The following is a 14,078-nucleotide window of genomic DNA, read 5'->3' as shown; positions in this document are numbered from 1 at the left end:
CCTATCATGGCCAGGAGCAGTCTTGGAAGGAAGTGTTTTGCTGGTGTGTTGTCTGGAGAAAAAGACAGTTTGAGAATTTTAACAAGAGATCTCTCTGAATATTTTTTTTTTTACTTTGCCCAAGGGCCAGACCTCTGTAGGTGTAAATTTAGGAAACTCGGTCAGGAAGATCAAGAGCCCTAATTATAGACATTAACTAATGCCTGCTGAGAAGTGTTAATTCTAAAAAGCGGATGCTACTTTCCTTGAAATAATCTGATTGGAAAGACATGGGAAGATATTTCCCTGATGCAACAAAATCTGTATAGATGTTTGAACATATATTTATTTGGATTTAACCTTTCAAATGTAAATTAATATTGAAAGTGTGGAAAAAAAATCTTTTTATTATTGTTTAGCAAGTTTGTAGGAAAAATGTTCTTCGATAAAGATAGTTCCCCTTCACTTACAGTAAGAAAAGGAATCAGTTAGTCTCAACAATGTGATTACTTCGTAGAGATAAACCATTAAAATAGAAGCATACAGACATTCTTTAAGGACACATTTCAAAAGAGATTTTGCCATACCTTTTCTATTCTGTGCTTTCTTTGTATGAACAGCCATGAGAGTTCAATGTGAACTTGAATGAAGAATTCTGTCACCAGTTTATGTACGGTTATTTAGTGCAATGTTTTGTGTTTTATTTATATGGTCTTCAGGATAAACCACCATGAAATACTGAACTTGGAAGTAACTATTAAAATTATTTATTTATTTATCCAAAGGCTGTAGAGCCCAACTCAGACCATTCAGTGCATGAGCCAGTACTTTGCAGAGTGTGGATGCTAGGAGTTTTCAGTAAGAGGGTCAGGAGCTTGTTGTAACCAAAGTGCAGGAGATAAGAGCCATAGTGAAGAATGGATCATGTAAAAAGCCTAGAGAGCTGTAGTCAGGAAACAGATTTTGAAAATGAATCTTGGATGACAGATTATTAAAAAGTAAGTAAGTTACAGTTCCAGAGTTCAGTACACTGTCAGAAAATATTTCTTTAGTCCAAGTGATGAAGGATAAAGGTTTGCATGCTTTTAGCAGGGAATTTCTCAGCTATGATCCCCTTTCATAATTTCCAACTACAAAAAGGGAATTAATTTCATGGGTCCATAACTTCTATTATTTTGAGGTCAAAGCAGAACTTTGGCCCAGAATATCCAAAGTGTATTTTCTGTGGGTATAAATGAAGACATTCAAAACTGTATATATTTAATGTTGTCTGGAAAGGATAAGCAATTATTCATTTATTATGAAAGCTACGGTGGATAATATATCACAGAAGTAATATTTGAATAATAGAATACTTCAGGTCAGAACGAATCATCTTGTTCACTTCCCTGTTCAAAGCAGGGCCAACCTCAAGGACAAGATGTAATAAATGAGTCAATTCAATAACTTGATTTTTTTTTTTAATACTTCCCCAAAAGGAAGAAACTCTGACACACAAGCCTGAAGGTGTTAAGTCCTGAGAATTAGCTGGTATGGTAGAATAAAATGGATAATGTTATATGGTCAGGGATTTAAATGCTGCTGGTTTTTTGAGGGCAAGAGTCTGTTGTGCCAGTTAATGCTAGTGAAGACAAGGTAAAAAGAGATATAGTTCAGTATATTAGTATTTGCAGTGAAAAAAATTGATGGTATGAGAGATAGAAAAAAAAAACACAAGCTAGCTACAGTCTGAAGGAAGAGAGATACAGTAGGTATATGAATCAACAAGTAGGCTTGAAACTATTTTTCATATGGGTGTGCTTACTGGGGTTGAGATTGAAGCAGCTTTTTAAATATAAAAATGGCAGTGTTTTTTCCTAAATGTTTGCTGACAAAGTGCCTAAGACTTAGTTTTTGGTTTGGGTTTTTTTTGATCATTTTTGCCATTGCAAAACTGTTCTGTGCTACAAGTTATTGGGGAAATACTAATTTCTAATCTAGACATCCACATTAATGGAGTAGGAAATTTAGCCTTTTTTAACTGGCAGCTTCTGTATTTTTCTGTAGTTCTTTAAATGAAGGATTAGGAGAGAGGCATCACAGTCAAGTTGGAAGCCTTTTATGGACATGTATGCATGAAATTACTAATGTATGTGTCTGCCTGCCCCAGTGATGCATGCACTGCAAATTAAGCTGCACAGGTGAAAAGTCTACTTCACGGTTTTGATCTCCTCTTCCCGCCCCCCCCAAGTAAATAATTTAACAATCTTGCACAAATGGTACCTAGTTCAACCCTTTTTAGGTAAAATAAGTCTTGTTTATATGAATATTTCACCTTTGCATTTGAGCCCACGTTCTCAGTGCTGAGAAAAACATTTCAATGACCTCCCTAAGATATGCGCATTTACTAAGGGGATGAGCGCTGTTTCTGAAATACCACTTACCTTTTCAGTGTAAATGAAGCTGAATCTATTGCTGGGGGCATGTAAATACTGAACAAATTATTGAACCACGGCTTCACTTCCTCCCTTGATTTGCCAGCAAAAAAAGAGTTGTGCTTTAGAAATGCAGCTATTCAACATGCGCTTTATTAATAGATTTCAACCTATGGTGTTGGTTTGTGCTTGCATGTGGGTGAGAGGGGATGGAGGGGTAGGTGTCAAACTGTTGAACTCTGTCTATGACTGGTTACTATTTGTTGTTCTCAGAACATGTCTGGCCAAGAAGTCATATAGTGCTGGTTTAATCTTCCTGGAAGGATGAATTCAACTTTCTGAGCAGGGATGTGCCTGGTGTAACTAGGCAGATTTTATTATTTGTCATGAAACATTCCTGTTCATACAAGAGTACCAGTTTGCATGAGGAGCCACGATGATACATTAATCTTTCACTCAAAATGTTGGTTTTAAAAAGAAAAAAACAAAATAAACCAACAGTAATTAAGTGCGAACATTAATTTCTTACAGAATGTTTTTCAACTTTTAATGATGCAATTCACATGAATATTGTAATGATTTATTCTTTGAGCTGTCTTCCGTTGTACATTCAGCAGCCAAACTGAAGAGAAATAGAGGAGGAGAAACTGTGCACTCACAGTCACAGAAGGAGTACAATTTCTTCTTAGGTAGAATTCAAACGACATAACTTTCTTCATCTTCTACTTTTGTTTTCCAGAATGACAAATCCCCAGGGCGTTCCACAAGTCGATCAAGTAACATTTCAAAGGTATGTGAAATCTATTTCCTTTGTATAGAATTTAAAGAAAACTAAGTTTATCAAATATAATACAGTACTTTATTCCATTTAACCTTATATGCATATTCTGATTTAAAGTTTTTACTGCCTAACATTATGGTTTCTATGTCAAATCTGCCTTAAAGTATAAATATTCAGTTAGTTATTACTGTAATAGGTGTAATAATAGCTAAATAACAGTTGCACTCTTTTCACCTCTTTCCCCAGCTGCTTAATCTTACACTAATGCTTTGCCTTAAGGTACAATTACTGCTTGATTTTGCTCCCCCTATTTGCTACCCAAATACCAACAGCTGTAATGTGTAAGGCTATGAATGTGTCACCACTTTGGACTGAATTCAGAATTCCTTTTACAGGGATTTATGGTTCACTGCAGCCAGGACTTCATATCTAGATGCTTTCTAGTTTCTAAGAAACAGAGAAGGGAAACTGTAAAGCAAAATGTGATTTGTACTGGAGTTCTTTGTTTTTAGGCCCCCTTTTTCTGTATTTTTGGTTCAGATGTGGCTGAAATCTATGCCAAAAAGCCAGGATATACTGGAGGTAAAAGCTAAAAACTCAATAATTGTTTGAATCCTAGCCTAAGCATCTGCCATATATTATGTTTGTATCTAAAGATTAAATATTTTTCATTTAGTACAAGCACAGTATCCTTAGGCCCCTTCCCCACAATATTATTGTCTCTGGAGTACACACTGTAAAATTGTTTTCTTGTCAAAGCTGTAAAAAAAAAATTTTGACTTCTTAATTAAATAAGCCAGGTAAATGTTAGGTTCTGCTCTTTTACACTAAGAAGGACAAAAAAGCAAGGAAAAACGTGTACAATATATCCAGCCTGTGGTAGGATATGGCTGAATCTCTTCCTGACTTGTTGCCTGTTTTTAAAAATTATATAGTTGTATGCTTACAAGCTTGATCAGAGTGAATTGTATGTATTATATTCATTAAGGGTTTAAAGTGCACGTCAATAGTTATAATTACTGTACATCTATGTGGATTTGATATTACTTTACCTGCTTTTTAAAGTCAGTTGCGTGGGTTACACTGTGACAAAGCATAAATATATTCACTGGCATGAAACATGTGGCAGTGAGTAACATTTACTTAGAAGTAATTTCTGCAGAAATCAGTATAGGTGCTTATTAGAAAGGGTTGCTTGCATCTTTTTAAGTAGTACGCTAATAAGCAAGGTTTTCAGGCATATACCTAATCTATTTCTGATGTATAGCATCATCCATTCTTCAGGATCAATTTTTCTATATGAAGCCACCTGCCAGAGAAGCTTTTCAAGTCCTGAAAGACGCTTGATTGGAAAGCCCCTTTCCAGTTTATTGTCTGTTTCAAAATGCTTTTTTTGTAAAAAGGTATGGTGTATATATATGTGTATACATAGAAAAGCCAACACCTAAATTTTCAGGTTAATATCGCATAGGACAAGTAATAACAACAAAGATTGCATCTCAAAGCAAGATTGGAAGCTTCTAGGTGATGTAAACTATAATCCAAAGGTAGGAGTTGAGTTCTGTGCAATGTTGGATCTTGCACACAACAAAAATTTCAATTGACAGACAAATTAGAAAGTCTTTATTTATTAAATATAGATTACAGTGATCAAACTGTATTGTTTTGATTTTGTATCTTTTACTGCTTTCATTTACCTGTATGAATAAGCTAAAAAGGGTCAAATAAAGAGCTACATTTTATTAGTTACTGTGTATTGTGTCTGCCACCCTTGGTTGTATATGGGACTCCGGGTCCAGGGCAGAGTAGATGTTCCCTGGTGTCAGTGGATTTTGTACCACCCTGTTTGTGAAATGGAATATAGCAAAGATTCTGCAAATACAGATTCATAGTCCATAATGCTCCTAAGTTGTTTATTCAGAGAGGACACCTGAGGTTTGCAGTGTATGCTTGGGCGATTTTGCGTACTAGGTACATTAACTCTGAATTACATGGTATTACAGATTAAGCTGCATTGCTGAACACTGAATATATCTTATCTAGACATAATGAGGAGGAATGGCTTTGGTTTGTTTGTTATTTACCAGATACTAGTTACTATATACCTATTCAAGCTATAGATTTTAAAATCAAACATTCCCTAGAGGGGCGGGAAGGGGAAATCAACACTTCAATTTTACCATTCACTTTTGCTGTCTGTTGAGAGCACAGAAATGTAGCGCGTTGCAAAGACTTTTCTTATCTTGCGTATAAGTTTCTGGTAAGAATTTCAGTAATAAACTGTTTTAGGCAAATGAAAGTACAAAACTTAAAATGTTTAGATATGATTTCAGTATGAAATTATTTGTGAAGTCTACTGTAATACATGTTACTAAGTAAAAACAGTGGCTGGCCGATATGTTTCTGTATGTGTAATGTTATAAAATTAAGTCAACTGGAATATTTACAAATTATTTTCACGTACCTATAAAATTATCTAGCTCTAGCTGTGAAAGTAAATTTTTTCCTTGATGTTTATAATGGAGTATTTTATCAATATGGCAGGAGTAAGGCAAAATGCTGCACTTTCATGCTCTTAGCCTGACTCAGCACTCAATCAGTTACTTTTTTATTTGTGGGCAAGAGTACATGAAGAGTGAGGACTGAGCGTAGTAGGGCTATAGCTTCCCCTGCCCCTCATCCCCATAAGAGACTGTACTTCACCCCTCCTGCCCATGGCCCTCCCGTGCCACGCCAGCACCATTTTGCTTGGCAGGTCAGAGGGAGAGGGAGCATTTGCTCAAACAGGTTTGCTGATCCATGTCTCCGTTCTTCTCCAGCTTGTTACTGTGACCTTAAATGCCCTGCTTGTGGGGTAACCGCTGAGTTAATTGCACATTTTTGAAGGTAATCTCGCATCATTTCATACTCTCGGTCTTCTGTACTCTGCCCAATTTCTATCTGCCTGTTTCCTGGTACTCCCAACTGTCAGTCATCTGCGGCTGTCTTCAGTGAATATCCACCGGGGACATTCGTTCATTCGCCTCAGCCTATACATCAGTGAAACTGCCTTGGGACTCCAAGAGCAACTGCTTCACTTGGTTTTCCAAGCAGAGACGATTACAAAAATGTATCAGTGTCTGATTTCTGCTGCGCTTCTGGTAATAACCTAGATTTTTCCTGTAGAATCAATTAATCAATAAACGAGTCTTCTTGCCTTCTGCCCTGCTAGCGTTGGGGGAGTAATGGATTATATTTGAACTGATCTGTATTTCATATTATCTCATAGTGACAAAGTGGAGCCCTGGTTACTAACTATGGCTTCCAAAACCTATCTACTGTAATACATATAAATAAAAACAGAAATATTGGAAATATGAACCAGGCTTGCTATTTTTAATTTTTTTTTAACCTTTAGACTTTACTGTCTCACATCCATTTCCCATGGTGCTGGTAGTAGAGGCAAATTTATTATTTTTTGTAAGAGAAAGTCTTGTTCTGGATTTCGGAATTAGAATTATCTTATCTAGGTGTGTTTAAAATCTTAAGTAAATAAAAAACTTTACCTTGTTCATTAGCTATTTGCCACTGCTTAGTTCTGTGCACTGTAGATTTTTTCAGTAAACTTTTCGTGTCTTCCTAAATCTGTATATAATTTAAGAGGATGTGGAACAAATCTTGTGTTTGAATTACAGTCCATAGAGGTTATGTTTACATGTGTTTCTGATGCTGCCTGGTTATGTTAAAATGCTTTCTGGAAGAAATGTTTCTAACACATTGTAACTATCTTTCTGCATGTTAATTATGATTCAAGAGCTCCTTAGAGAAGGGTGCACTCTCAGCACTAAGATTTGAAATTCTCTGATGGGAACTTTGGGCTTATTTTTCAGTGCAGTGAAACTCAGGCTTAGAGCAAATTGCCTGGTTTTTGTTTTGGCTCAATTGCTTCTCAAAAGCCTGGAGCAGGTGTCAGAACACTCCTTATTTACAAGTCTCTGAAGCATCCATCTAATAGAACTCCATTGAGTTACATCAGGAAGAATTGAGGTGATTGTTTTGGACTATTCAGTGTGCTAATATTCATTGGTCTAATTCAGAACATGAAAAACAACAGAGTAAGGAAAGAAGGAAAGAATACAATACAGTAATATACAAGTGGAATCCAAAAGGCACCAGCATGTCAAAGCAGTGCCCCCTAAAGTTCTAGATGAAAAGCCTATTGTTGCCAATTTATTGATTGTTGATTTGAGCTGCTTAGTTTGTGATTTTGAAATATGTTTCACAAACTGGATATCAATTTGTATAATATGCAATATAATATTTTAACCTTTTGAATTCTAAATTTCCATTGCATCTCCTCTGTTAAAATGGAATGTTCTTTCACATAGGTTTTGATAGTCTTTAATTTTTCATCGTCTCTCAGTACAAGGTGAATTTATGAGGAGTCCTGTATCACATTTTGGGCTATTTACACAACTTGAATTCACTATTACACACTATGCATTTTTTTTTAGTGGGTAAACATACCACCATGTCTTTGGCAGTGATACCAACAGAGAGTGCATATTATCTTCTGTCTGAATTATTGTAAGCACAAATGATAGGGTATACAGTGGAAAAAGCATAACGGAACTTAAATGTTCTTTTTAAAGAAATTTCTATCATGGACTTTGATAGCCTGAGAGAGGATTGCAGCATCTCCAAGATACCTGTTACGTGGCTGAATCAGTTGTATGTCGCCTTCCATTTTGCTACAGGGGACTGCACTGCTACAAGTTGATCCACTCTTGTTATTGTTACTATCCTATGCCAATTTCACACTAACCATATATGAAAATTCTCTTCCAGATTGGTGAGGTTTTTTTTCCAAGGAACCATGTAGTTCCATCCTTTCCAACCGTAGCTTCTAGGTTACTGTAATGAGCAACTGAGAGAAAACTTAGAGCTTTCAAAAAAGAAAATAGACCAAGAAAAAACAAGTCCTTGCTCTTGTAAAGTGTAAAATGTCAGCCTTCAAAAGTGCTCTTACAGTGAATTATGTCGTGTATACAAAATCGGTATTAAAATATGAGTATAAATGTTATGTTAGTCATCTAAATGATTCTTCTTGCTCATAAACAGAATCATTAATATCAAAGGTGAAGACTAACCTGGCACTTAACTCTCATTATGATGCTGTTACTGTAAAAAACAACAGCACAAAGTAAACAAGTTAGCAAAAAGTACTTTGTTCATAAAAACATAAAGCAGAGAAAGGCAAAAAACTAGAACTAGATACAGTGGCATAATAACTATTGCTGCACTTTTTTTTCCTCTTAGGTGTAAATGTTTGATTTCTTTGCATAAAGAATACTTTGTGGTTTGTCCATACAATTTATTCTTTATTGACAATACACTTAACAAAAGGCATGACTGCAGAATTTACTTAAGTCTGCCTGAAATTTGAACTTCTGAATAAAACTGCATTAAATACATATCAGTTCTGGGAGATGCCCAGTAGAGAATAATACATTTTCAATTTATTCTTGGATACACTTGACCTGTTTTACACTTGTGTTATAGTGAGAGGGAATACATGCAAAATTACGATTGTATGCATACAATAAGACAAACAATTATACAGATTCTGCTTTATTAAGTCACAATTCTTACTGACAGCATATTCTGTATATACCTGAATGTACCACATCCGCAGTCAGACAAAATTGCATATATGTTTGTATTAAGTAGCACAAACTGTATATGTGCATACAATCTTACTTTGTGTGTAAAGCCTATATATAATTTCCACTTCTGTAAAGACACTGTTATTACTGATTTCAGTCCTATCCTATGATACGCAATACCGTACAGGCAAAGTAGCTTTGATTTGTTTTCAGTGAAGATAGTATGCAAGTTATGACATATGCTTACTGTTTAGTTTTCAACAAGGATTATGATCTGTAACATACCTACTGCATATGTACTCCTGGAAATTTTTTATATGGCATTTATTTTTTCACCATGGCACATTTCAGGTCTTACTCCTAAAAATAATTAAATTCAGCAAACTTTATTTCTACAGTGATACAAAATATTTTTTTTTGCTGCAGTCTGAGGTTCCTTGCACTTCAGAAAAATACGGTGTCTCCCTTTTTTTCATAATGATGCATTGTCAGGGTTTCACTGTCTTTTGGCTTAGTCATTCTTTCTACAGCTCTTTTGCTCTGGTGCGTTTAGGTTTCTCTCTTCCTTAGGGGTGGAATAACTAGATACCAAATACACACCAGAGTAGAGTTGTTCAGATGTAATAATGATATCCTCACAGAAGGGAATTTATCCAGTCTGTGCCCTTGTAACCCATCAGACCAAACGAAGAATAGGGTGAGTGTGTGCAATCCCATACATGTGCACTTGTGGGAGAATGGAAGGAATGTCATATGACTGAAAGCTGTTTAGTATATGGAAACATTTGGAGGCTTTAAGTCTTGCATATAGAGGGATATGTGGAAACAGATGCCCTCTTTGTAAGAGAAAGTCTAAATGATGTTCTCTGAATACCAATACTATCTTTAGAACTAAAATACTACAAAATCCATTAACAAAGAAGGTGCATGATTTGTGCTTCACCTTTCCTGCAGGATAAATTTGCATTTATCTCCTTCCATGCAGTCAAAAGCTGCTGGTCTCAGGGCTCTGCACCTTTTGTGTAAAGACCAGCACATCCTTTGTTTCAGTTGCCTACATCTGTGTATTTTTTTCTAAGAACTACAAAATATTTTTATTAAGAAAGTGACAAGAACTAGAAAGAAGCATCCTTGAAGAGAATCATGTATCAAGAATGCTGCAGTACAAAGACTTTGGCGAACTATAACCCATCTGATAATTGAAAGCTTAGCTAACAGTGCTTCTACATCTGTATAAAGTGGATTTGTGAACCTACCTTTAAAATAAAGGTTAACATAGATCAGTAAAACAGGAGAAAAGAAATTAAACATCTTATTGAATCTGCAAGTCAAAGTTCTAATTGTTTTTGTGGGTGTCGTTTTTTAGACAATAGGATAGACCCGCCACTTGCAATTTTGATTTTATTTTGATGGAAAGTAAACCTGCTTTAGTAATTTAGATTTCAAACCATTTTATAACAGGATCATACTAACTTTCAAAGGTGCTGAATGGTATTGTTCAGCAGAATCATAAGGATATTTCCTCTTTTTCCCTCTGTGTTACTTTTCCCTTTATTCCTTCTCTTCAGAGTCAAGCGGAATGAGGGGAGGAGGACAGGGGAGAAAGAAAAGGGTTGGGGAAGAAATGTGCAAGGAATAATTTACAAAAACATATTCCGTTAAAGAAAATGTAACAGAAATTGAATTACCAGTTAATCTAATGGTTGCTGTAAAGCCATCAATCAGGCTATAATAACTTTGAGCACAAAGCAGGAACTCCATCATAAAGGACCAAAAAAAGAACAAAAAAAAACCCCCAACAAATCAACAAAACCAAGAACACCCTACCCCCCCAAACCCACGTGCATAAGTTTCAGGTGGCATCAAGACACACTTTGTAAGATACACATGGCTTTGTGTCATTTCCACCAGGTTTTTGATCTTCTTAGACCCAAGAAATTATCCAAATAAAAGTTTATAAAGATGGATGTTTCCCATAGAAAGTTGCATTGTTTACAAAGCAGAAATTTTCAGATGAAAATACACAGACTGCATCTTCTGCTGAGCTTATTGCTGTGCAAACTGCCATAATCTTCTAAGGTATCCATTCCTCGGTGTGCCATTATTTTAATAGGATAGAATTTCAGCTTTTTAACTATATTGGCTGGCGGGATCTGGAGGATTCAGCAATGCATGACTGCTATAAAGCATACTTAGTACGAGAATAAAAGCATTAATCATGTTCCCTCTCCGCCATGCCTTCTCTCAGTTTTCTTCTTAAGCAGTGTTGTAAGCTGAGCAGCTTTTGGAAACGACTTCCTTATTCGGAACAGAGGTATTAAAGGATTCATTACGCCTTTCTGGCGGTGTCTGTGAGGCCATTTTATAGCAGCTGTCCATTACATCTGGTTTGTTATCTTAAAGCTTAACTCCATCCCAATATGAATGCTTTGCACTCATGGAACATGTTTTTACTCAGCTTTTCTGTTAAGTCAAAGTAGGGCTTTTCTCTCTTCTGAAGAAGAGCACAACTTGACTCATGTTCTTGGACTAGTTTCAATGTACAGTGTTAAGGAATAGATGGTCAGTGAGGACTCTTGGGTTTTGTTACTGTCTGAAAAATTCTATCAGATCCTGAACACCAAAGTAAAGGTAATCTTGATTTGAAATTCTTATTGTTTTTATCAGTTGAACTCCATCCTGTCCCCCATTTCTGTCTTTGCTGCAGTCTTTTAACGCAGACACGTGTGTGTGATATTAAAGTCCCCTTGTGTCAGATAAATAATTATCATCTCGCTTGTCCTGAATACTCCGTATTTACCAGTATTCTGCCTGAAAAGCGTACTACCAAATCCTGTTGAACATATCAAAAATAATTATCGATAAGTGCCCTGTCATGACTGTTAATTGAATTGCATATCCTTGACAAGGAAGTTCATCTAAACTGGCCAAGACAGTAGAAGGTGGTGACTGAGGAATTTCTCTCTACTAAGTACGTTTTTGAAATGCCAGACTTAATCAGCTAGAGTTGGCATTATCCCTCAAGCGTCTTCCTTGTGTTGATGGCATAGAGAAATGAGCTGCCTTACTTATAAATGAATTGCTGGACAACTTTATTTTGAATTACCACATTTAATTATGTTGCTGATATAATTTGCTATGATAAAATTAGTGCTTGTTTAGTTTTCGCATTCCAATGAGCTGTACAATGTATCTGTCTGAAGAAGATATCCGTTCAAGGAATACTATCTTTTAAAAAATTCATTATTCTGCCTGCGAAGTGGAATTGGAGTCCACAGTATCAATCTGATCCCTCTATTCAATAAATACAGTATCTCAAAATATTCAGTATGCTAAATAGCAATATGCCAATGGGATAGCAATTATAGCAATAAGATCTGAGACTGTTTCCACCATCTGTGGTATATACAATCCTATAAGAGCCGGGCTGATGTGTTATGAGCAGAATGTATTCAAATGATCGTGTTTTGATTTGTCAAAACCCAATGTTTATTAAAAAAAAAAACCAAATTGATGTCACTTAAAGGATTTTGTATTTTGTTGTTCACAGATAAGATTCTGAATTATCTTGTGCATAACTTGGCATGTTGAAGTTTTCTTGCTTTGTTTTTCAGCACTTAATTGGTGCACAGGCTTTTTGCCTTCCCAGATGTCAGGTTTGCGCCAATAGGGATTAGTCAAACAAGCAAAAAGCATTCATTTTTTTTTAAAGAATTTGATGTAAATTATTTTAGAAGGAAATAAACCTTTCTCTGAGTTACATGCAACTAAACATAACAACATTATGCCAGTGCAGGGGAACTAGAAAGTAAATTTGACTGAGCAGGGCTGAAACAGTGCAGACCTCTTTACAGCTGAGAGTGAAATGTAAGATTTAAGCAATCAAACTGGTAATGCAATTTTTATCTTAAAATAATTAGATTTCCACCTGTCTCCTGTCCCAAATAACAAGTGTAAAAGCTTTTAAAGGAATTTGTTTCAATTTTTGGCTCGTTTCCAGCCCTCTTAAGAACCTTCTAGCTGACTTCCTGTTTTAACAGTAGCTGCTGAAAGTTTCTTGAACTTGTGCAGCCCTACTGTACAGTTGCTGGGCCAGCTTAGCTGTTCTCCTTATCTCTTCATAGGGTAATGCTTGTGGCGAGGTGACATAAATCTTGCCTATATGGTATAGGGATGACCTGCCCACTGCTTAAGATCAAGCTGAACCTCTATAGTACACAGATCCTGAAAGAAGCAAAGTCCTGCAGCTGTGAGGGGAAAAAAGAAATGGGGGCTAGTCACAGGGGATGAATTCAGAAGTCCACACTTGTCTCCAGGGCTAGATTCCTTCAGCAGTCCTTTATCTGGGGTTTAGTCTGGAGGGACGCTTTGTCACATAGCAGCAGCGTGCAGCCAAACAAGTGCATCTTTCCTCCTTAAGTATCTGCGCAAATGGCTTAAGGTATGCCTAATCACTTAAAACTAATCACAGAGGCTGAGGTGGAAAAAGATTATATTCCCAACCATACATATACCATCTGTTTCTAATGTGTATGTAAGAACAATTCATATTCCTTCACAGTACGTGTAATTGAAATGTAGCTTTTGTAGAAAAACAGGTATGAAATGCAAACTATTTCTCTCAGTGACACTTGTCTTTTTTTTCCAGCATTAAATTGCATGTGGACACATTAATGTTCCTTCTCTGCCTGATGGACCCAGGCATTGAAAAGCCATTTGAACATAAGGATTGTGCCCAAATGCTTTATCAATTTAATTTCTCACATTGGCTTAGTTTTCTTACCTCTTGAGTTTCATTTTGCAGAACTAGTAGTAAAGAATTAGTAATGTTTTTCGTGTTGTGATATTAACACATCAGGAGGTAAAAAGGGTTACTTGAATTCTGAAAGCTAGAAAATCATTTTCATGCAAAAGCACCATTTTTAAGTCTCAGCTGGTATCCCATTAAAAGCAAAAATGCACATAGTGGTGCCTGATGTTTCCAAAAGATGTATGCATGAAATATAATGGATATTAAGAACCTTGGACAAAAGTGAAGTGTCAGCAAGTACTTGCTGCATTTATTTATTTTTGCTTGTACTACTGACACCACAAAAAATGTATATGTGAAAGGTGAGCTAGAAATAATTTTAATTATGGACTCTACATGTGACTGAATTTGATATGCTAGTACAAAAAACTGGATGACAGCCTTAATGTCTTTGTATTATTTGTACTTTGTACTCTTGCTTTAATAGTCATTCTTCCCTTGCATCTGGT

This window comes from Egretta garzetta, unplaced genomic scaffold, assembly GCF_000687185.1.
Source record: "Egretta garzetta isolate BGI_Z169 unplaced genomic scaffold, ASM68718v1 scaffold1145, whole genome shotgun sequence".
In the NCBI taxonomy this organism is placed as follows: Eukaryota; Metazoa; Chordata; class Aves; order Pelecaniformes; family Ardeidae; genus Egretta; species Egretta garzetta.
This window is presented reverse-complemented; position numbering follows the sequence as displayed.